Source organism: Bos grunniens, chromosome 21, assembly GCF_055505025.1.
Source record: "Bos grunniens cultivar Pamir isolate PY7600 chromosome 21, Bosgru_T2T1.0, whole genome shotgun sequence".
Lineage (NCBI taxonomy): Eukaryota > Metazoa > Chordata > Mammalia > Artiodactyla > Bovidae > Bos > Bos grunniens.
In genome coordinates, this window is record NC_141185.1 from 65,467,577 (window position 1) to 65,491,584 (window position 24,008).

At 41.9% G+C, this 24,008-nt stretch overlaps 1 protein-coding gene across 2 annotated transcripts in view; it reads right to left on the reverse strand.

Moving 5' to 3' along the window:
• The window catches only part of GABRG3 (gamma-aminobutyric acid type A receptor subunit gamma3), an 828,707-nt gene that overhangs the window by 214,471 nt on the left and 590,228 nt on the right, over positions 1 to 24,008 (reverse strand). The window lies entirely within an intron of this gene.

Genomic DNA, 24,008 nt, shown 5'->3' on the forward strand with positions numbered 1-24,008 from the left:
TAGTAATGTATCAATACAATGCCCTTATTGTTATAAATTTACTCTGATTATATAAAAGTATATCTTGGTTTTTAGGAAATACATGTTAATTTATTTAGGAGTGAAAGGCAATATATCTGTAACTAGATCTCAAATGGATCAGCTAAACAAAACAAAACTGTGTGCTTGTAGAAAGAGAGAATAATTAAGTAAATGTGGTAAAACTTTAAAATTTGGGGAATGTGAGTGAAGGGTATATAAAAATTATTTTTCCTATCCTTGAAACTTTCCTGTAATCCTGAAATTATTTCAAAATAAAAAGGCAAAAATATGATAAAGCATATGAAAAATTTTAATTTGGCAGTGTAGCAATACTACATACTATATTTCATGCTACTTACATTACTATGTTGTGGTTACCTTCCAGTAGGTTGGTAAACAGTCTGGAAATGGGCTACATGGTCATGGTGTAGCCAAGTTATAAAGTTATAAAGAAGGTCTTTTTCTCTACAATCCATTCTAAGCAAATCATACTTCAAGGAATCTGGCAAAAACTAGTCCTGTGAATGGCTACACTCTCCTCCCCTCCATTGCTGTCTGCTGATGCTGCTGCTAAGTTGCTTCAGTCGTGTCCAACTCTGTGCAACCCCATAGAAGGCAGCCCACCAGGCTCCCCTGCCCCTGGGATCCTCCAGGCAAGAGTACTGGAGTGGATTGCCATTTCCTTCTCCAATGCATGAAAGTGAAAAGTGAAAGTGAAGTCACTCATTTGTGTCTGACTCCTAGCGACCCCATGGACTGCAGCCTACCAGGCTCTTCTGTCCATGGGATTTGCCAGGCAAGAGTACTGGAGTGGGGTGCCATTGCCATTGCTGTCTGGGAACTTCTAAAGAGACCATTCTTAGGGTCAGTATAGAACTGTGTACTCATCTACTCACAACAGGGATGCTTGTGTACCTTTCTCTTAGCTCAGCCTCTCCAGGCCTCTCCAGTGGTACTTGGACAGTATCTCCGTGGACAGCCACATCACGAGATGCCACACCTGTCAGTTCCTCCAAGCACACTTTTCCCTCATGACTGGAGCACTTTGTAGGGGTGTGAAAGTTGCCACCCTAAGATGTCTCCACCATTTGGATTATTTTAAACTGAATGCAATCAAGTCCTGAAACACTCAGGAAGAATCTAGGAGCTTCCTCCCTCTGATCTCTTAGAGATTAGAGTCCACTCTGTATCCCATTGTCTCTGCTGACACGGCAAACATTTATTTACCAAACATTTGGTTTTTAATCTGTATCTGAATTGTCTCCTTTCCCTTCAAAGTCGTGAACCTCTACCCAACATCCTCTTTTGTCTTTAGCTGAATTAAGGTGAAGATTTTAGCCATTTTGGGAGTTCCTCAGTTTTCCTGCATCTCATCCATGGATACAAGTTATTAAACTTTGTTCAATTTTCTCCTTATAATCTGTCATTTGAATTCTTAGATGAACCAGAAGAAGCTGGAAGGACAGAGCAACATTTCTTCCTCCCAGACAACCTCTTGTCCAGGCAACATCAATATGCAAACTTTGGCCTCCTCAGGACATACAGAAGTACAATTTGCCCTAGGAGATCATATAAATACCCAAAGGGGCATATCCACACAGTACCTGCATATAATTGAGCTGTCTGCCATACAAGTTGAATTAACTAGAGACAACACCACATGCCTTTAATTGGAGGCTGTCTATTTCATTTTTCTCTTGGAATGTAAAACCACAAAAAGCTTTTAATAATGAAAACTTGATGTAATAACAGAAACCCAGGTTTTTCAATGTTTCCTGAGGTTCCCCTGAGCATGGTTTTCATGCACAATATATGTCCACACCAAGGTGCCTGTGCTTATGCGGTGACCATTCTGTCACTACTCCTCTCTTTTTAGTACAGACATTAGTTACTTGCTCTTCTAAAGAAAGGTTGCTTTGGTCATTTAAATCCAACACATGTAACCCATCAGATCCCACAGCTGCATGCCCAAACAGAAAGGCTCCAGAGGACAGGCTGAACATCAGGCTGGCTCATGTGGTAAGTCTTCCTGAGAGGTGTTCTGTCATCATGGCAGCCTTACTGGCCCCCCTCTCCATTTTCTTTCATCTGAAACCTCACAGGTTGTTCAGCTCCTTCCATTTAAGTCTTGGTCAGAGATTCAGTAGCTTACATGCCTTAAAAGAACTAATGATAGCTCACATATTGTAACTGGTTTGGTTGTTGGCTTGGTCTATAAACGGCAAAGAGGGGTAGAGTAAATGTCCCTTCAATATGGGAAATCCATGGAGACAGCGAAAATATAATGCTTCATTTATCAGTTGGGGGGTTACGTCAGACAGAGAGGGAGGTTGCCGCTGACCATGTGCTTGTCCTCAAAAGATACAGTCCCTTCTGTGTGGCCAGGCTCTAACTGATGTATCCAGCAAAAAGAGGCATTCTGCTGCCGCAGGGAGAGGCAGGTGTATGCTGTCCTCACCATGGCACAGAGGCGGCTGCCCTCTAAAGAATGACAGACACTGACCAGGACCTCTGCCAGAACCAACTCAAGTCTTCAGACTGTTTAGAATCAAAGCCAAATCCCAGAGGGTGAGAAAATGGTGTAAAAATGACCTTACTTCTGATGTGCAGAGCGCTGCCCCTCTCTAGGCTTTCATGAAATGTCATTATGGCTCCCTTACCAAAGGCTTCCCTTTGGTCTCAATCCTCACTCCATCCTGTGCTCACAGTACTGTTACAGGAGCCCTCATTGACTAAAAAAGTACACATTAGCACCACCCCAAGTTTCCAACCCTTCTTCCTTACTCTCATGACCTACTTCAGGTTTGCAAACACAGCTTGCTTTTTTGTCCCTTTTTTTCTAGAGTAAGTGCCATAACCTACTTCTCTCCTAGCATGGATATCTCTGCTTTTATTCTAAAGCTTCTTCAAAGTACCATTCTCACTGTATCTTAAGTATCTGCAATCATTCGCAAAGATAGTCACTAGAGGCTTCTGAAACATCTAGAAGGACACTGCCTCTGTGGGGACCTTCTGTGAATAAAGTCACAATTCTGGTTGCCTTTGGCCATCTTTGTCTGACCCAGTTTCCTCCCCTGACTGGAACATCTGCTCCCTCAGAGCCAGTGTCCATAAGGAAAATGGTCCTTCCCAGGCCCCATACTAGGCACTGGTTTTTGGATCAGCTGATATAGACAAATAGTCATAGGCCTTAAGAGCAAAGGATGAGTAGGATCTCTGAGTGGCCATCGCTACCTCACAGACCTGCCTGAAATAAAGGAAACTATGCAGTGATACTCAGAATAAGAATCTAGGTCCCTTAGTTTAGAGAACATTATCCCAATTTAACTATATTTGTAGTCTTTTTTGTTAGACAGAACTAGCTTCCTTAATCCTTAAAGTCACTCCATGACTGGGGCAAAGGTCCTCCAGCCAATGACCTGAAAATTTGCCCCATCTCGCCCAGCCCTGTAGCTGTAGCACTCATCTCCAGGTCTTCACAGAGGTCCTACTTCCCTAACTCTCACGTCAGTTCACTTGTCACCCCTCAAAAAGGGCTCCCCTGACTACCAAGCCTTGCATACTCCCACAAGGCATTACCTAATTTTCTTCAGAGTATCTATCTTTTCCTGAAATTTTAATTTTTCTAAATCAGTTTTCTTCTTTCTTTGTCTCATTTCTGGCAGTCTGCCGCCCCTTCCTAGAAGGCTGTGATGGTGAGATCCAGTTCTGTATCAGCCACATTCACCTCAGTTCACCCCTTATTGAGAACCTTGATAGAAGCATCAGTTCAGTTCAATTCAGTTGCTCACTCGTGTCCGACTCTTTGTGACCCCATGGACTGCAGAATGCCAGGCTTCCCTGAGCTTGCTCAAACTCATGACTATCGAGTCAGTGATGTCATCCAGCCATCCCATCCTCTGTCATCCTCTTCTCCTCCTGAATTCAATCTTTCCCAGCATCAGGGTCTTTTCCAAGTAGTCAGTTCTTTGCATCAGGTGGTGAAAGTATTGGAGCTTCAGCTTCAGCATCGGTCCTTCCAATGATTACTCAGGACTGATTTCCTTGAGGATTGACTGGTTAGATCTCCTTGCAGTCCAAGGGACTCTCAAGAGTCTTCTCCAACTTCACAGTTCTAAAGCATCAATTCTTCAGCTCTTAGCCTTCTTTATGGTCCACCTCTCAAATCCATCCAGGGCTGCGTTTTGCATGATGTACTCTGCATATAAGTTAAATATGCAGGATGTCAGTATACAGCCTTGATATACTCCTTTTCCAATTTGGAACCAGTCCTGTTACATGTCCAGTTATAACTGTCGCTTCTTGACCTGGATACAGATTTCTCAGAAGGCAGGTGAAGTGGTCTGGTATTCCCATCTCTCGAAGAATATTCCACAGTTTTTTGTGATACACACAGTCAAAGGCTTTATTTCTGGGGGTTCCAAAACCACTGTAGATGGTGACTGCAGCCATGGAATTAAAAGATGCTTGCTCCTTGGAAGAAAAACTGTGACTAACCTAGACAGCATATTAAAAAGCAGAGACATTACTTTGCCATCAAAGGTCCATCTAGTCAAAGCTATGGACCATAAAGAGGGCTGAGCATGGAAGAATTGATGCTTTTGAACTGTGGTGTTGAAGAAGACTCTTGAGAGCCCCTTGGACAGCAAGGAGATCAAACCAGTCAATCCTAAAGGAAATCAGTCCTGAATATTCATTGGAAGGACTGATGCTGAAGCTGAAGCTCTAGTACTTTGGCCACCTGATATGAAGAACCGACTTACTGGAAAAGACCGTGATCCTGGGAAAGATAGAAGACTGGAGGAGAAGAGGACAACAGAGGATGAGATGGTTGGATGGCATCACCGACTCGATGCACATGAGTTTGAGCAAGCTCCAGGAGTCCATGGGATTGCAGAGTTGGACCCGACAGAGTAACTGAACTTGCATGAAATGTTCCCTTGGTATCTCTAGTTTTCTTGAAGAGATCTCTAGTCTTTCCTATTCTATTGTTTTCCTCTATTTCTTCACATTGATCACTGAGGAGGGCTTTCTTATCTCTCCTTGCTATTCTTTTGAACTCTGCATCTAGATGGGTGTATTTTTCCTTTTCTCCTTTGCCTTTTGCTTCTCTTTTTTTCTCAGCTATTTGTAAGGCCTCCCCAGACAACTATTTTGCCTTTTTGCATCTTACTGGGGATAGATGAATAGCTAGCACTTAACACTTGTGTGCTGAGTGAGTGTATCCAGGTCTTTCACATTCTCTTAGCACAGTAGACACACTGCTGCTCCATCCCAAAGCCCTTCAGAATGGATGCACAGGATGCCCAGCTGCTGAGAATGTCAGTTCATGGCTGCACCTTGCACTGAGAATCACCCGCAGTTGCAGAGAGTGGCTTGCCTTAGTTATGCCCCCTCCTTGGGGACCCCATAGCCAATGACCTCCATATCAGCCAGTACTGATATGGATATATAAAGATTTGGCTCTGTTGCTGCAACTTTGGACACTTCTTGCAGCCATGAAATTAAAAGACACTTACTCCTTGGAAGGAAAGTTATGACCAACCTAAATAGCATATTCAAAAGCAGAGACATTACTTTGCCAACAAAGGTTCTTCTAGTCAAGGCTATGGTTTTTCCTGTGGTCATGTATGGATGTGAGAGTTGGACTGTGAAGAAGGCTGAGCGCGGAAGAATTGATGCTTTTGAAAACTCTCAGAAGGTGTTGGAGAAGGCTTTTGAAGATTTCTCAGAAGGCAGGTAAAGTGGTCTGGTATTCCCATCTCTCGAAGAATATTCAACAGTTATTGGAGAAGACTCTTGAGAGTCCCTTGGACTGCAAGGAGATCCAAGCAGTCCATTCTGAAGGAGATCAGCCCTGGGATTTCTGTGGAAGAAATGATGCTAAAGCTGAAACTCCAGTACTTTGGCCACTTCATGGGAAGAGTTGACTCATTGGAAAAGACTCTGATGCTGGGAGGGATTGGGGACAGGAGGAGAAGGGGACGACAGAGGATGAGATGGCTGGATGGCATCACCGACTCGATGGACATGAGTCTGGGTGAACTCCGGGAGTTGGTGATGGACAGGGAGGCCTGGTGTGCCATGATTCATGGGGTTGCAAAGAGTCGGACACGAATGAGCGACTGAACTGAACTGAAGGGCTGTCCCAGCTCCAGAGCTCCCATTGGCAAACACAGTATGAGTCAGGTTTTCTCTTTACTAAGAGACCAAATTGCCAACATCCGCTGGATCATAGAAAAAGCAGGAGAGTTCCAGAAAAACATCTATTTCCGTTTTATTGACTATGCCAAAGCCTTTGACTGTGTGGATCACAATAAACTGAGGAAAATTCTGAAAAACATAGGAATACCAGAGCACCTGACCTGCCTCTTGAGAAATCTGTATACAGGTCAGGAAGCAACAGTTAGAACTGGATATGGAACAACAGACTGGTTTCAAATAGGAAAAGGAGTACGTCAAGGCTGTATATTGTCACCCTGCTTATTTAACTTCTATGCAGAGTACATCATGAGAAACGCTGGGCTGGAAGAAGCACACGCTGGAATCAAGATTGCCGGGAGAAATATCAATAACTTCAGACATGCAGATGACACCACCCTTGTGGCAGAAAGTGAAGAGGAACTAAAAAGCTTCTTGATGAAAGTGAAAGAGGAGAGTGAAAAAGTTGGCTTAAAGTTCAACATTCAGAAAATGAAGATCATGGCATCTAGTCCCATCACTTCATGGGAAATAGATGGGGAAAGAGTGTCAGACACTATTTTTTGGGCTCCAAAATCACTGCAGATGGTGACTTCAGCCATGAAATTAAGAGACAGTTACTCCTTGGAAGGAAAGTTATGACCAACCTAGATAGTATATTGAAAAGCAGAGACATTACTTTGCCAAAAAGGTTTGTCTAGTCAAGGCTATGGTTTTTCCCGTGGCCATATACGGATGTGAGAGTTGGACTGTGAAGAAAGCTGAGTGCCAAAGAATTGATGCTTTTGAACTGTGGTGTTGGAGAAGACTCTTGAGAGTCCCTTGGACTGCAAGGAGATCCAATCAGTCCATTCTGAAGGAGATCAGCCCTGGGATTTCTTTGGAAGGAATGATGCTAAAGCTGAAACTCCAGTACTTTGGCCACTTCATGGGAAGAGTTGACTCATTGGAAAAGACTCTGATGCTGGGAGGGATTAGGGACAGGAGGAGAAGGGGATGACAGAGGATAAGATGGCTGGATGGCGTCACTGACTCGATGGACGTGAGTCTGAGTGAACTCCGGGAGTTGGTGATGGACAGGGAGGCCTGGTGTGCTGCGATTCATGGGGTCGCAAGGAGTTGGAAATGACTGAACTACTGAACTGAACTGAATCCTTCCTCAATTCTTTAAGGGCTAACAGAGTCGGACAGAACTGAAGTGACTTAGCAACAGCAGCAGCAGCTGGGAGCACTCCTCATTTGCATTTTGCTTGGAACTCCCCAGCTCTGCCTATTTTCAGGGAACTTTATGTAACTCAACTCTGTCCCTTTAGCTATACACTCTTTTTGCTTCGATTTTTGATCCTGTTAAGTTCCCTTTATTATTTTTTTTTTATCCTAGTTTTAAGCTTTGGGTGATATCTTGTGCTTGGCTCAACCTGGAATCCTGGACAGGGCTTTGTGGTGGAAGGGACCAGACTTCCTCCACATTTTCACCCCTAAATATATAGAAATCTTATCAAAGTATATACCAGGAGAAATTCAATGCACTCCTGCTCATTTCATCTTGTAAGAAGAGAAGATCCCTTCATGCTAAATGGAAATGTGAAGGAGGTCTGAAATGTGGAAATGTAGTCTTCTCCCATTAGTGGACACAGCCTTTGATGGTGGCCAGAAAGGTTTAAATAAAAAACTGAGGAGAACAAAAATTTTAATGAATTATATACCAGTTTATAAGTCCTTAAAACTGGAGTTGTTGCCAGTGTTTCTATATCTGTAGCAATATACAATTTCACATTATTTTCATAAGCTGAAGTTTGTGCTTGCTTGCTAACTTGCTTCAGTCATGTCCAACTCTTTGTGACTCTATGGACTGTAGTCTGGCAGACTCCTCTGTCCAAAGTATTCTCCAGGGAAGAATGCTGGAGTGGGTTGCATGCCTTCCTCCAGGGTATCTTTCTAACCCAGGGATCAAACCAGTGTCTCCTGCATTGGCAGGTGGGTTCTTTACCACTAGCATCACCTGGGAAGCCCCCCAGAATAATTTATTGCTTTACTCTTATGTACTTTCTAGTCCCTGGAAACACAGGAGAGTATTATTTTTGGCAGTTTAACAACTTCTGACACATGATTATTTTGGAGAGATGCTTGTTTGAAACACCAATGCATGCCTGCTAAGTCATGTCCGACTCTTTGTGACTCTGTGGACTGTAGCCCACCAGGCTCCTCTGTCCATGGGTTTCTCCCTAAGCAAGAATACTGGAGGGGGTTGCCAATCCCTCTTCTGGGGATCTTTCTTATCCAGGGATAAAACCCACATCTCTTAAGGCTCCTGAATTTTTACCATTTTGTCTTTACCACTGGTACCACCTGGCCCCAAAATACCAATATCTGCTCTCAAGTCTTAAATACAATGGTTAGCCCAAGCTAATTGAAGCAGCAACAATGACCTGGAGCAGAACATGGATGTTGGAATCAATAAAAGGCATCTAGCTGAATGTCAAGGCATACAGAGCAATGCCCTGTTGGTAAAACTTCCATTTCCTATCGCATGGTGAAATCACACAAAAGGAAACGTGTTCACCATGTGTCTGCTTTTCATACTTTAAAACACCAGATATAAAATGCTACCTCAAGGAGCTCATAATGTACACTGAAAAATAAAACCACAAAAAATGTTAATGATTAAAATAGGCATTAACCAGTTTTTACTACTGTCTTTGCCAGAAACCAGTCCTTTGAAAACCTCTATTTTTACAGAGCTTCCCTGGCACCTTTTACAGAATTATAAGATTACAACATTTTAAAATATTCATTCTTGACTTCTTCCAGAGAATACCTTGACAAACTGATTCAAACTTAAACATAATCTTTGAAAGTGAAAGTTGCTCAGTCGTGTCTGACTCTTTGTGACCCCATGGCCTATACAGTCCATGAAATTCTCCAGGTCAGTGTTTAAATTAATGACTGAATGTCATGCAAACATGTTTGCATGTGCAAACATTCTCTCTTGATGGAATTCACTATCTAGATTTTACATTTTAACTAATTTTGTCATTGAAGTGAAACTAACTCTTGGGTGTTCCTGATAAAGAACAAGACAGAAGGTGATGGTAAAAGATGTTTTGCCACTTTTGCTCCTGCACTTCATAGTATTCCATATGTACATTTAATTGAGCCAATCTGAACTCCTGAAAGACAGTCAATAGCATCGAGGAGCATGCAATCTAACACTAAACACACGTGAGCAAAAAAGTAAATCATTTTTGTGTGATTACCAATTGTAGTCAGATCAGATCAGAGATCAGATCAGTCGCTCAGTCGTGTCCGACTCTTTGTGACCCCATGAATCGCAGCACGCCAGGCCTCCCTGTCCATCACCAACTCCCGGAGTTCACCCAGACTCAAGTCCATCGAGTCAGTGATGCCATCCAGCCATCTCATCCTCTGTCGTCCCCTTCTCCTCCTGCCCCAAATCCCTCCCGGCATCACAGTCTTTTCCAATGAGTCAACTCTTCCCATGAAGTGGCCAAAGTACTGGAGTTTCAGCTTTAGCATCATTCCTTCCAAAGAAATCCCAGGGCTGATCTTCAGAATGGACTGGTTGGATCTCCTTGCAGTCCAAGGGACTCTCAAGAGTCTTCTCCAACACCACAGTTCAAAAGCATCAATTCTTCAGCCCTCAGCCTTCTTCACAGTCCAGCTCTCACATCCATACATGACCACAGAAAAAACCATAGCCTTGACTAGACGAACCTTTGTGGCAAAGTAATGTCTCTGCTTTTGAATATGCTATCTAGGTTGGTCATAACTTTCCTTCCAAGGAGTAAGTGTCTTTTAGGCTGCAATCACCATCTGCAGTGATTTTGGAGCCCAGAAAAATAAAGTCTGACACTGTTTCCACTGTTTCCCCATCTATTTCCCATGAAGTGGTGGGACCAGATGCCATGATCTTTGTTTTCTGTATGTTGAGCTTTAAGCCAACTTTTTCACTCTTCACTTTCACTTTCATCAAGAGGCTTTTGAGTTTCTCTTCACTTTCTGCCATTAGGGTGGTGTCATCTGCATATCTGAGGTGATTGATATTTCTCCCGGCAATCTTGATTCCAGCTTGTGTTTTTTCCGGTCCAGCGTTTCTCATGATGTACTCTGCATATAAGTTAAATATACAGGGTGACAATATACAGCCTTGACGTACTCCTTTTCCTATTTGGAACCAGTCTGTTGTTCCATGTCCAGTTCTAACTGTTGCTTCCTGACCTGCATACAAATTTCTCAAGAGGCAGATCAGGTGTTCTGGTGTTTCCATCTCTTTCAGAATTTTCCACAGTTGATCGTGATCCACACAATCAAAGGCTTTGGCATGGTCAAGAAAGCAGAAATAGATGTTTTTCAGGAACTCTCTTGCTTTTTCCATGATCCAGCAGATGTTGGCAATTTGATCTCTGGTTCCTCTGCCTTTTCTAAAACCAGCTTGACATCAGGAAGTTCACGGTTCACATATTTCTGAAGCCTGGCTTGGAGAATTTTGAGCATTACTTTACTAGTGTGTGAGATGAGTGCAAAAGTGCGGTAATTTGAGCATTATTTGGCATTGCCTTTCTTTGGGATTGGAATGAAAACGGACCTTTTCCAGTCCTGTGGCCACTGCTGAGTTTTCCAAATTCGCTGGCATATTGACTGCAGCACTTTCACAGCATCATCTTTCAGGATTTGGAATAGCTCAACTAGAATTCCATTACCTCCACTAGCTTTGTTCATAGTGATGCTTCCTAAGACCCACTTGACTTCACATTCCAGGATGTCAGTGATCACACCATCGTGATTATCTGGGTCATGAAGATCTTTTTTGTACAGTTCTTCTGTGTATTCTTGCCATCTCTTCTTAATATCTTCTGCTTCTGTTAGGTCCATACCATTTCTGTTCTTTATCGAGCTCATCTTTGCACGAACTATTCCTTTGGTATCTCTGATTTTCTTGAAGAGATCCCTAGTCTTTCCCATTCTGTTGTTTTCCTCTATTTCTTTGCATTGATCACTGAGGAAGGCTTTCTTACCTCTTCTTGCTATTCTTTGGAACTCTGCATTCAGATGTTTATATCTTTCTTTTCTCCTTTGTTTTTTGCTTCTCTTCTTTTCACAGCTATTTGTAAGACCTCCCCAGACAGCCATTTTGCTTTTTTGCATTTCTTTTCTATGGGAATGGTCTTGATCCCTGTCCCCTGTACAATGTCACGAACCGCATTCCATAGTTCATCAGGCACTCTATCTATCAGATCTAGGCCCTTAAATCTATTTCTCACTTCCACTGTATAATCATAAGGGATTTGATTTAGGTCATACCTGAATGGTCTAGTGGTTTTCCCTACTTTCTTCAATTTCAGTCTGAATTTGGCAATAAGGAGTTCATGGTCTGAGCCACAGTCAGCTCCTGGTCTTGTTTTTGCTGCCTGTATAGAGCTTCTCCATCTTTGGCTGCAAAGAATATAATCAATCTGATTTCAGTGATGACCATCTGGTGATGTCCATGTGTAGAGTCTTGTCTTGTGTTGTTGGAAGAGGGTGTTTGTTGTGACCAGTGCATTTTCTTGGCAAAACTCTATTAGTCTTTGCCCTGCTTCATTCCGTATTCCAAGGCCAAATTTGCCTGTTGCTTCAGGTGTTTCTTGACTTCCTACTTTTGCATTCCAGTCCCCTATAATGAAAAGGACATCTTTTTTGTGTGTTAGTTCTAAAAGGTCTTGTAGGTCTTCATAGAACCGTTTAACTTCAGCTTCTTTAGCGTTACTGGTTGGGGCATAGACTTGGATTACTGTGATATTGAATGGTTTGCCTTGGAAACAAACAGAGATCATTCTGTCGTTTTTGAGATTGCATCCAAGTACTGCATTTCGGACTCTTTTGTTGACCATGATGGCTACTCCATTTCTTCTGAGGGAGTCCTGCCCGCAGTAGTAGATATAATGGTCATCTGAGTTAAATTCACCCATTCCAGTCCATTTTAGTTTGCTGATTCCTAGAACGTCGACGTTCACTCTTGCCATCTCTTTTTTGACCACTTCCAAATTGCCTTGATTTATGGACCTGACATTCCAGGTTCCTATGCAATATTTCTCTTTACAGTCGGACCTTGCTTCTATCACCAGTCACATCCACACCTGGGTATTGTTCTTGCTTTGGCTCCATCCCTTCATTCTTTCTGGAGTTATTTCTCCACTGATCTCCAGTAGCATATTGGGCATCTACTGACCTGGGGAGTTTTTCTTTCAGTATCCTATCATTTTGCTTTTTCATAGTGTTTATGGGGTTCTCAGGGCAAAAATACTGAAGTGGTTTGCCCTTCCCTTCTCCAGTGGATCACATTCTGTCAAATCTCTCCACTATGACCCTCCCGTGTTGGGTTGCCCCAGGGGCATGGCTTAGTTTCATTGAGTTAGACAAGGCTGTGGTCCTAGTGTGATTAGATTGACTAATTTTCTGTGAGTATGGTTTCAATGTGTTTGCCCTCTGATGCCCTCTTGCAACACCTACTGTCTTACTTGGGTTTCTCTTACCTTGGGCCTGGGGTATCTCTTCAAAGCTGTTCCAGCAAAGCACAGCCAGTAATCATCATTAAATAGGAAGACTCCAAAGCTAAGAAAATTATCTAAATGTGTGTGTGTGTATGTGTGTGTAAAATACACATGTGTATGTTAATTTTTTAACCTGACATTTTCTCAAAAGTAAATAAAACGGGGGTTGGAATATCCTCAAAGGGGCTACTGAACATCATCAGCTAAATAAACCCTAATATGTTGATGCAGGATTACAGTCATCTTGGAAATGTTGAAATAACAGATTGAATGTGAAATTTTATAATTTGAGTTAATTGACACATCATCTTCTGTTAGCTGATAGCTGCTCTGCTGCTAAGTCACTTCAGTCGTGTCCGACTCTGTGTGACCCCATAGACGGCAGCCCACCAGGCTCCCCTGTCCCTGGGATTCTCCAGGCAAGAACACTGGAGTGGGTTGCCATTTCCTTCTCCAATGCATGAAAGTGAAAAGTGAAAGTGAAGTAGCTCAGTCGTGCCCGACTGTTAGTGACCCTATGGACTGCAGTCCACCAGGCTCCTTCATCCATGGGATTTTCCAGGCAAGAGTACTGGAGTGGGGTGCCATTGCCTTCTCCGAGCTGATACCTAGTTTCAGAAATCTGACACAAAGCAAGCAACATCTATTTCTGCTTTATTGACTATGCCAAAGCCTTTGACTGTGTGGATCACAATAAACTGTGGGAAATTCTGAAAGAGATGGGAATACCAGACCACCTGACCTGCCTCTTGAGCAACCTATATGCAGGTCAGGAAGCAACAGTTAGAACTGGACATGGAAAAACAGACTGGTTCCAAATAGGAAAAGGAGTACGTCAAGGCTGTATATTGTCACCCTGCTTATTTAACTTATATGCAGAGTACATCATGAGAAATGCTGGGCTGGAGGAAGCACAAGCTGGAATCAAGATTGCCAGGAGAAATATCAATAACCTCAGATATGCAGATGACACCACCCTAACGGCAGAAAGTGTAGAGGAACTAAAAAGCCTCTTGATGAAAGTGAAAGAGGAGAGTGAAAAAGTTGGCTTAAAGCTCAACATTCAGAAAACCAAGATCATGGCACCTAGTCCCATCACTTCATGGGAAATAGATGGGGAAACAGTGGAAACAGTGTCAGACTTTATTTTTTTGGGCTCGAGTCACTGCAGAGGGTGAAATTAAAAGACGTGTATTCCTTGGAAGGAAAGTTATGACCAACCTAGATGGCATATTCAAAAGCAGAGACATTACATTGTCAACAAAGGTCCATCTAGTCAAGACTATGGTTTGTCCAGTGGTCATATATGGATGTGAGAGTTGGACTGTGAAGAAAGCTGAGGGCCCAAGAATTGATGCTTTTGAACTGTGGTGTTGGAGAACACTCTTGAGCATCCCTTGGACTGCAAGGAGATCCAACCAGTCCATTCTAAAGGAGATCAGTCCTGGGATTTCTTTGGAAAGAATGATGCTAAAGCTGAAACTCCAGTACTTTGGCCACCTCATGCGAAGAGTTGACTCATTGGAAAAGACTCTGATGCTGGGAAGGATTGGGGGCAGGAGGAGAAGGGAACGACAGAGGATGGGATAGATGGCTGGATGGCATCACCGAGTCAATGGATGTGATTTGAGTGAACTCCAGGAGTTGGTGATGGACAGGGAGGCCTGGTGTGCTGTGATCCATGGGGTCACAAAGAGTCAGACACAACTGAGCGACTGAACTGAACTGAAGTTACATTTATGTAAGAACAGACTAGCCCAGAATATCTGCCCTCACTTGCATCCATGCAGTCTGTTGGCCCTTCATGCTCATAAAAGGCTAGTCTCTCCCCTGGGAGAAGAGGTCCGCTTGTCTTCTCCTGCATGAGAGTTTGTGAGGGTAAAAGCAGACCACACATCTCAGTCTTCTGGTGGTTGCTAAATTCAATGTCTTAGATGTTGAGCTGGGAAGTAATGTTCTTCCCTCTGTCTTTTCCTCCAGAATAGAGAGATGTTTGGGGAGAGCACCTACCCAGTCCCCAGTTTCAGTGCATTAGCATCATCCTGAGAAGTTATTTCGGAAAACTAACACATTGCATTGGCCCTTTCCTGCCTATAGGGCACCACTTTGGTGAGCAGACGTCAGCACCTAAGACCCAGAAAGGGGCTGTCCCCAGAGGAGGTGAGGATCCCTGGGGAAGCTCTCTTCAAGTGCCCTGCTAGATGATGCTACAATTCCAGGCGTTCTGCTGAACCTGCTAGCCCAACATGTTACATAACATATTGCTTCAGAGCTCTGGAGCCCTAGTCAAGGAGAAGACCTTGCTCTCTGGCACGGTCTGGGAGAGGCCACAGTCACAACAGACCACAGGTATTGACTTGCTGTTTGCTTGGCACTGGTGCTACAGCATTTACAAAGCTAACTATTTCACCCTGGCCAGGTCCCACTGAGATGATAAATAACATCTTTTCCCCTCAGTTGAGTCACTCCTAGAACAAGTAGTACAAGCTCATGCTGCTAAGGAGAGGTGGAGCTTAGCTCTCAATACAGAAGCTGGACTCCAGGGTTGTCCAGCTGGCCACAAAGCATCCTCTGGAAGTATGGAGGGTACCCTTTCACAATGAGGGAGGGAGCATTCCACACACTCTTCTGGGAGCCAAAGACAAGTGGGCTCCTCATCCCAGGAGCAGCAGGAGTTGAAGCAAACTCTTTAACACTGAAGGCATCATCTCTACAGCAGGGGTATCTCCTTTTGGCAGAAAGGGTCTGTCCTTTGTGTGATAGCTGCAGAGGGAGCTGTGCATGGGCAAGAAAGATGCAGCAGCCCTCTGGCACACCCACAGGCAGAGCAGAGAAGTCCTCCTCCAGGACACACATCTGGCCTGGACAGATGGCCACAAGCTGTCTACTAGAATTACTCTCCACTGGCACTTCATGTTAATAAAATCTTTTGGTACATTCTCACTGAAGCAAGCACACATTCTGAGGAGGAATTTTCCCAAATAAATATTTTCCAACTGGAGTAGTTTAACATCAATGCAAAGGAATGCTAGGTCTTTTTGCCCCGGGGCTCTGACACAAGCCCAGATCATGTTCCATCAGAAACAGTTTCTGCAGATCCTCCCTTCTATTTCTTTTTGAAATTGCATCCCCCAGGCTGCCTGAGGCAAAGCAACAAGTTTAAATCTAGTCTGTATTCACCCCCATAGTCATCAGAAAGACGTGCCTGTACTGCCACAGCTATCTCAGTGCTGCCTCCTGTCACCTCCTCTCCAAGGTCAGGAGGGTTTGGTGAGCCCCCGAGTATCTGCTCCCCTTGGGTACCACTTCTGACACAGTGAACTGTAGTCAGGGCATGCCCAGGTCCCACTGCCTCAGGCAGAGTGGCAGGTTCCCCCACCCTCAGACCCTAGAACAGAGTGGCACCCAAAAACTGGTAAACTGAGGAACAAAGTAAATAAGCTACAACACCTTCATCTAAAAAGCAGAAGAAAAACACATATGAGAACTTTTGTATTAGAACTAAATCAGAGAGCCTGAAGGTTTTAGAAAGATATTCAGATAACCTTAGTATAGCCTTCCTGGTTTACATTAGCCTCTGCTTTGAATCTTACCAGAAAAAAAAAAAAAAAAAAAAAGCCTAGATGGCAGTTTAATATAAATATGGATAATAATATGAGAAATCATTTAATAAATGTTCAAAAAATGCAACATATCATTTTCCTATACAGAAAAGTTTACAAAACATTTAGTTGGGAATGCTTATATGTAGTATATCTAGCCATAAAGACAGCCTTTTATTTTATATTGTACTGTAATACTATGTTTTTAACCATGGGGATGGGATAGGCCACAAATGTTTGTTTCCTCAGCTTCAAAGGAAAATTTATAGTATTCTGGCTAATATATAGTTGCTTTGCTTACCCTAGCTTTTGTTTTGTAATTAATTTGATTTCTTATAAAATAAAGAACTAAATAAATAACTCTCTTCTCATTAAATCAAAATTTAACTACAGGCCTCTGTGGAAAATATTAAAAGCCTAATTAAAATTGAACATACTGCAAAAAAATGGCCAAGAGGGAGTTATAACAATGAAAAGGAAGACGTTTTGTTTACAATTTCACAACATTTTAGACACAGCAGCTCTGACTGTGAGGGCTGGCTCGCTGGGAGACTGGGCACGTACCTGCCCATGTGTCTGGGGCACCTGTGTGAACTGCTGTTCAGCCTGAGCTGTCCTGGAAGGGAGGGACCTTGTGTCCACCCCTCTACCCAGTGTACCTCTCTGCTGCTTCCTCTCCAAACATCTGTGTTCACAAAGAGCGTGCAGTGCCTCTTACCCACCAGAAGCTGTAACTGCAGCTCTTGGATCTAAGAAGGTTTGTGCCCTCCCAAGGAGTAGCTCCAGTGCAAGACCCTCTGACCAGGACCTCTGAGAAGTGGCCTTCTGCACAGCATAACTATAAACTCATAAGCTCCCAGACATTGCTGCAACCAGAGTCGCCTACATTTCTATGTACTTCAAGAGAAAAATAAAATATTTCAAAAAACCTTCTTAAAAAATTGCACATTTCATCCATAGCAGGCTCTTGACGAATGAGTTTGAATATAGAATAAATAATATTTATGCAGTACTTTTTATTTGCATTCTTTAAATGTTCACCCACCATCTTATTTATCACAAATCCTGTGCTCCAACACCTCTTCTCTAGATCTGTATGCCTCAGGATAGTTCAGGGTTCAGCTTCCCACTTGAGGGACATTGAGGGTCTATCTCCTCTTATCTCACCCTCAGGACTTATTGTTTGCTTTGCTACCATGATATCATATCAGCATTTGGATGATCTGCATAACTTTGTGAACCAATATTTTCCAAAGGACCAATGCATGATGTTCAAAATCAAGCATGGGTAAAGGGTATATTTCAAGTACAATACAGACCAATGAAGTAACAGGCAGCAGAGTATGAATAGTTCATTGATACCCTATCAGTTTACATTACGTCTAAATTCTAAGAAATTACTACTTGTTAAATTTTATGTGACATCAAAGGAGAATATCCATGATTATCTGAAAAGTCTAATAAAATATTTTGAACTACAGATCTGAACTACAGATCTGACTCTGGCTTGATTTTCTTCAACTATATTTACATACTACAAAATATTGAATGCAGAAGCAGATATTAAAATCATCTGCCTTTCATTAAGCCAGGCATTATAAAGGTCTGCAAAAATGTAAAGTGGTGTCACTAAATTCTCACAAAATCCTTGAGTTTTGAATAATTTTGTTGTTGTTCAGTCTGTAAGTCATGTCCAACTCTTTATAACCCCATGGACTGCAGCATGCCAGGCTCCCCTGTCTTTCACCATCTTCTGGAGCTTGCTCATATTCATGTCCATTGAGTCAAAATGATGCCATCCAACCATTTTATCCTCTGTTGCCCCCTTCTCCTTTTGCCCTCAATCTTTCCCAGCATCAGGGTCTCTTCAAATGAGTCAGCTCTTCACATCAGGTGGCCAATGTACTGGAGCTTCAGCTTCAGCATCAGTCATTCCAATGAATATTAAGGACTGATTTCCTTTAGGATTGACTGGTTGGATCTCCTTGTAGTCCAAGGGACTCTCAAGAGTCTTCTCCAGCACCACAGTTCAAAAGCATCAATTCTTCCACACTCAGCTTTCTTTAAGGTCCAACTCTCACATCCATACATGTCTACTGGAAAAACCATAGCTTTGACTATACAGGCCTTTGCTGACAAAGGAATGTCCCTGCTTTTTAGTACACTGTATAGGTTTGCAGCCATGAAATTAAAAGATGCTTACTCCTTGGAAGGAAAGTTATGACCAACCTAGATAGCATATTCAAAAGCAGAGACATTACTTTGCCAACAAAGGTCCGTCTAGTTAAGGCTATGGTTTTTCCTGTGGTCATGTATGGATGTGAGAGTTGGACTGTGAAGAAAGCTGAGCGCCGAAGAATTGATGCTTTTGAACTGTGGTGTTGGAGAAGACTCCTGAGAGTCCCTTGGACTGCAAGGAGATCCAACCAGTCCATCCTAAAGGAGATCAGCCCTGGGTGTTCTTTGGAAGGAATGATGCTGAAGCTGAAACTCCAATATTTTGATCACCTCATGCAAAGAGTTGACTCATTTGAAAAGACCCTGATGCTGGGAGGGATTGAGGGGCAGGAGGAGAAGGGGATAACAGAGGATGAGATGGCTGGATGGCATCACCAACTCGATGGACATGCGTTTGAGTGAACTCTGGGAGTTGGTGATGGACAGGGAGGCCTGGCATGCTACGATTCATGGGGTTGCAAAGAGTCAGACACGACTGAGTGACTGAACTGAACTGAGCTGATAGGTTTGTTATAGTTTTTCTTCCAAGGAGCAAGCGTCTTTTACTTTCATGGCAGCAGTCACTGTCTGCAGTGATTTTGGAGCCCAAGAAAATGAAGTCTCTTACTGTTTCCACTTTCCCCCCATCCGTTTGCCATTCAGTCTTGGAACCAAATACCATGATCTTCATTTTCTGAATGTTGAATGTTAAGCCAGCTTTTTAATGCACCTCTTTCAACTTCATCAAGATGCTCTTTAGTTCCTCTTTACTTTCTGCCATTAATGTGGTGTCATCTGCATCTGATGTTGTTGATGTTTCTCCCAGCAATCTTTATTCCAGCTTGTGACTCACCCAGCCCGGCATTTCACATTATGTATTCTGCATATAAGTTAAATAAGCAAAGTGACAATATACAGTCTTGACATATTATTTTCCCAATTTTGAGCCAGTCCATTGTTCCATGTTTGGTTCTAACTGCTGCTTTTTCTCCTGCATACAGGTTTCTCAGGTGACAGGTAAGGTGGTATGGTATCCCCATCCCTTTAATAATTTTCCACAGTTTGTTGTGATTCACATAGTCAAAGGCTTTAGCATCGTCAGTGAAGTGGAAGTAGATTTTTTTTGGAATCCTCTTGCTTTTCTGTGATCCAGTGAGTGCTGGCAATTTGACCCCTGGATCCTCTGCCTTTTCTAAGTCCAGCTTGTACCTCTAGAAGTACTAAGTTCATGTACCGCTGAAGCCTACAGAAATGGGACAACCAGGGTGCCAGATGTATTGTCAGGCTACCCGGAACAGCTGAAGGGCATGTTCCTACTAGTCAGGCCTGACAAAACGTGGTCCATTGGAGAAGGGGATGGAAAACCACTTTGGTATTCTTGCCTTGAGAATTCCATGAACGCAATGAAAAGAACTATCATATGACCCAGCAATCCCACTACTGGGCACATTCCCACAATTGAAAACATAACTGAAAGAGAAACATGTACCCCAATATTCATTGCAAAACTATTTATAGTAGTCAGGACAAGGAACCTAGATATTCATTAATAGATGAATGGATAAAGAAGATATGATACATATATGCAATGGAATATTTCTCAGCCATAAAAAGAAATGAAATTGAGTCAGTTGAAGTGATGCAGATTAACATAGAGCATGTTATACAGAATGAAGGTCAGAAAGAGAAAAATGAATATTGTATATTAAGACATATATATATATATATATACACATACATATATGAAATCTAGAAAAATGGTACTGATGAACCTATTTTCAGCGCATGATTAGAGGTGCAGACATGGAGAACAGGCTTGCTGACACAGTAGGGGAGACTGAATTGAGAGAGTAGCATTGGCATATCTACACTACCATGTGTGAAAGAGATACTTAGTGGGAAGCTGCTGTATAGCACAGGGAGATCAGCTTCAGTGCCCTGTGATGACACAGAGGAGTGGAATGGTAAAGTGGGAGGGAGGCTCAAGAAGGAAGGGATATTTTATACATATGCTTGATCCATGATGTTATACAGCACAAACTAACACAACTTTGTAAAGCAATTATATTCCAATAAAAAACATAAAGCTTAAAAAAAAATCAACTGTGCCCCATGTTCTTCTTTTATAGAATAGCAGAATTTATTTAACATATCTCAGATTATGGAATATTGGCATTGGTTAAACTCATATGTGAGAAAAGTGGAAATGGACATGGTTTTTTATAACAACGATCCTTTATTTCTTTAAGATAAAGTCCAACAATTACTATTTTTCAGTAAATGAACATTCCAGGGTTTCTGGTGTGTTCTGCGGCAATTTTTAAAACATCCTTGTTTGCAAGCTAAGTTTATACACAGATGTCCAAGAAAATGTAAATTTAGTTTGAGGACAAGAAGGATTGAGGGAGCAAGTTGTTCCTTTCAGATATCCTGCCTAATAGTTAGTCCTCAATAAATAGTGAAGATATGAATAACTAAACGATGAAGCACAGTGGGAGCAGATTTATTTCTGGAGTCTCTGACTGGAAGAATGAAAATCACAGATAGAGTTGTGGAGAGGTCAAGTTTGGTTGCACGCTGAGACTTCCCTCCTCCCCCTGCTCTTTCCTCACTCCCCACTCTCCAGTTAGGGGTGCCTTTTCAAATTCTCACAGAAATAAAAAGTGAAATATATCTTTTATTACGTAATTGCCAAATTCATTATGGTTAATACTGTTTATAAATCACTGGAGTTCTTAAAAAAACACAGCTGTATCAAACTATGAGTCACATGCCATAAAAATCACCCTTTAAGAACAAACAAGTCAGTGGTGGTTTTTAATATATTCAAAAATTGATTACCAATGCATTGGTTATCAATATCTAATTCCAGAACATTTTTTCACTCCAAGAAACCCTCTCTATGCCTTTTATAGCTATCACGACTCATTCTTTCCTAATCCCAGCCTGTGGCATCCACTAATATATTTTTGTCTCTATAAATTTGTCATATAAGTGAAATCATACAAATATTTGTCCTTTTGCTTCTAGTTTCTTTCATTTAGTAAAATGCTTCCAAGTTTTATCCATATTGTAGTGTACCTCCAATAGTCCATATCTTTTTATTGCTGAATAATATTCCACTGTGTAGATATACCACATCTGTTCTATATATATTTATCAGTTTGTGGACATTTGAGGGTTCCCCCCCCATTTTTGTATACTATGGGCAATGCTGCTATGAGTATTCATGTGAAAGTTTTTGCATGAATGTATATTTTAATTTCTCTTGGGTATGGAAATGATGAATCAACGTTGACTGAATGTTCAGCTATTTGAGGGACTGCCAAACTGTTTTGCAAAATAGATGCACCATTTTACCTTCCCACCAGCAATGTACAAGGGTTCTAAATTCTCCATATCATAGCCAACAATTGTTATGATTTTTTTTTGTGTGTGTGTGTGTGATATATCCATTCTGGTGGGAGCAAGATGGTATCTCATCATGGCTTTGATTTGCAGTTTCCTAGTACTCTTGCCTGGAAAATTCCATGGGCAGAGGAGCCTGGTAGGCTGCAGTCACGGGGTCGTGAAGAGTCGGACATGACTGAGCAACTTCATTTCACTTCAATGATATTAAGTATGATTTCCTGTACTGATTGTGTATTTGTATATCTTCTCTGGAGTAATGTCTATTATGATTCTTTGAGCATCTTTAATTGACAATTTTGTCTTTTTATTGTTCAGTTGTACATATGCAGGCTCCTATTCTCATGATCTCTTTCCTTTACACACAGGAGAACAGATTACAGAGTGAGGTTCACTAAGTAACTCCCAGCTGGTATCAGATTTTGAGACACAGGAGACTCCTATTTGTAGGAGACAAATATATTACAACTCACAATGAACACTAATGGAGACAGACCTTTCCCTATTGAATATGAAACCCTGAACACCCTGAGTTTTCCTGGCACAGTACAGTTTAGTTCTGTTTTTCTCTCATAATTATCAATAGTGCTCTTTCCCTCTCAAAACTTCTCATTAGAACAGATCACATAACATGCAAGAGCTACTTGCATCATCAAAAGCTCATTTAAAAAATTCAGTAATGAGAAATCAACCTTCCTGACTCTAAACTATACTATAAAGCTACAGTAATTAAGTTAGAATGGTACTGGCACAAAAACAGAAATATACATCGAGGGAACAAGACAGAAAGCCCAGAGATAAATCCACGTATCTATGGACACCTCATCTTTGATAAAGGAGGACCGAATATACTATGGAGAAAAGATAACCTCTTCAATAATTGGTGCTGGGATAACAGGAGAACTAATTATAAAAGAATGAAGTTAGAAGAGTTCCTAACAGGATACACAAAAATAAGCTCAAAAAGGATTTAAGACTTAAATGTAAGGTCAGAATCTATAAAACTCCTATAGGAAAACAGGCAGAATACACTTTTACATAAATCACAGCAAGATCGTCTTTGACTCATGTCCTACAGTAATGGAAATAAAAACAAAAGTAAACAATTGGGACCTAATTAAATGTAAAAATTTTTACACAACAAAGTAAACTATAAACAGGATGTAAAGAGAACCCTTTTAGAATGGGAGAAAATAATCTCAAGTGAAAGTGAAAAGTGATATTCACTAAGTTGTGTCTGATGTTTTTCGAGCCTATGGACTGTAGCCTGCTAAGCTCCTCTCCATGGAATTCTCCAGGCAAGAATACTGGAGTAGGTAGACATTCCCTTCTCCAGGGGATCTTCCCAATCTGGGGGTTGAACCCAGGTCTCCTGCACTGTAGGCAGATTCTTTACTGTCTGAGCCACCAGGGAAGCCCAATTGCAACTGAAATGTTATTCACTCAGTCATGTCCTACTCTATGTGACCCCGTGGACTGTAGCCCACCAGACTCCTCCACCCATGGGATTTTCCAGGCAAGAATATTGGAGGGGATTGCCATTTCCTTCTCCAACTGCAAGTAAAGCTAAAGTATGCAAGCAGCTCATATAGCTCAATATAAGAAAAACAAACAAAGAATGGGCAGAAGACCTAAATAGACATTTCTTCAAAGAAGACATAGAGATGGTCAATAAACATGAAAAGATGCTCAACATCACACATTGTTAGAGAAATGCAAATCAAAACTACCATAAGGTATCACCACACAGTGGTAAGATTGGCCATGATCAAAAAATCTACAAAGAATGTATACTGGAGAGGATATGGAGAAAAGTGAATCCTCTTACACTGTTAGGTTGGGGGAATGTAAATTGATACAGCCACTATAGAGAACAGTATGGAGATTCCTTAAAATCTAGGAATAAAACTACCATATGACCCAGCAATCCCAATACTGGGCATATACCCTGAGAAAACCATAATTGAAAAAGACACATATACTTTAATGTTCACTGAAGCACTATTTA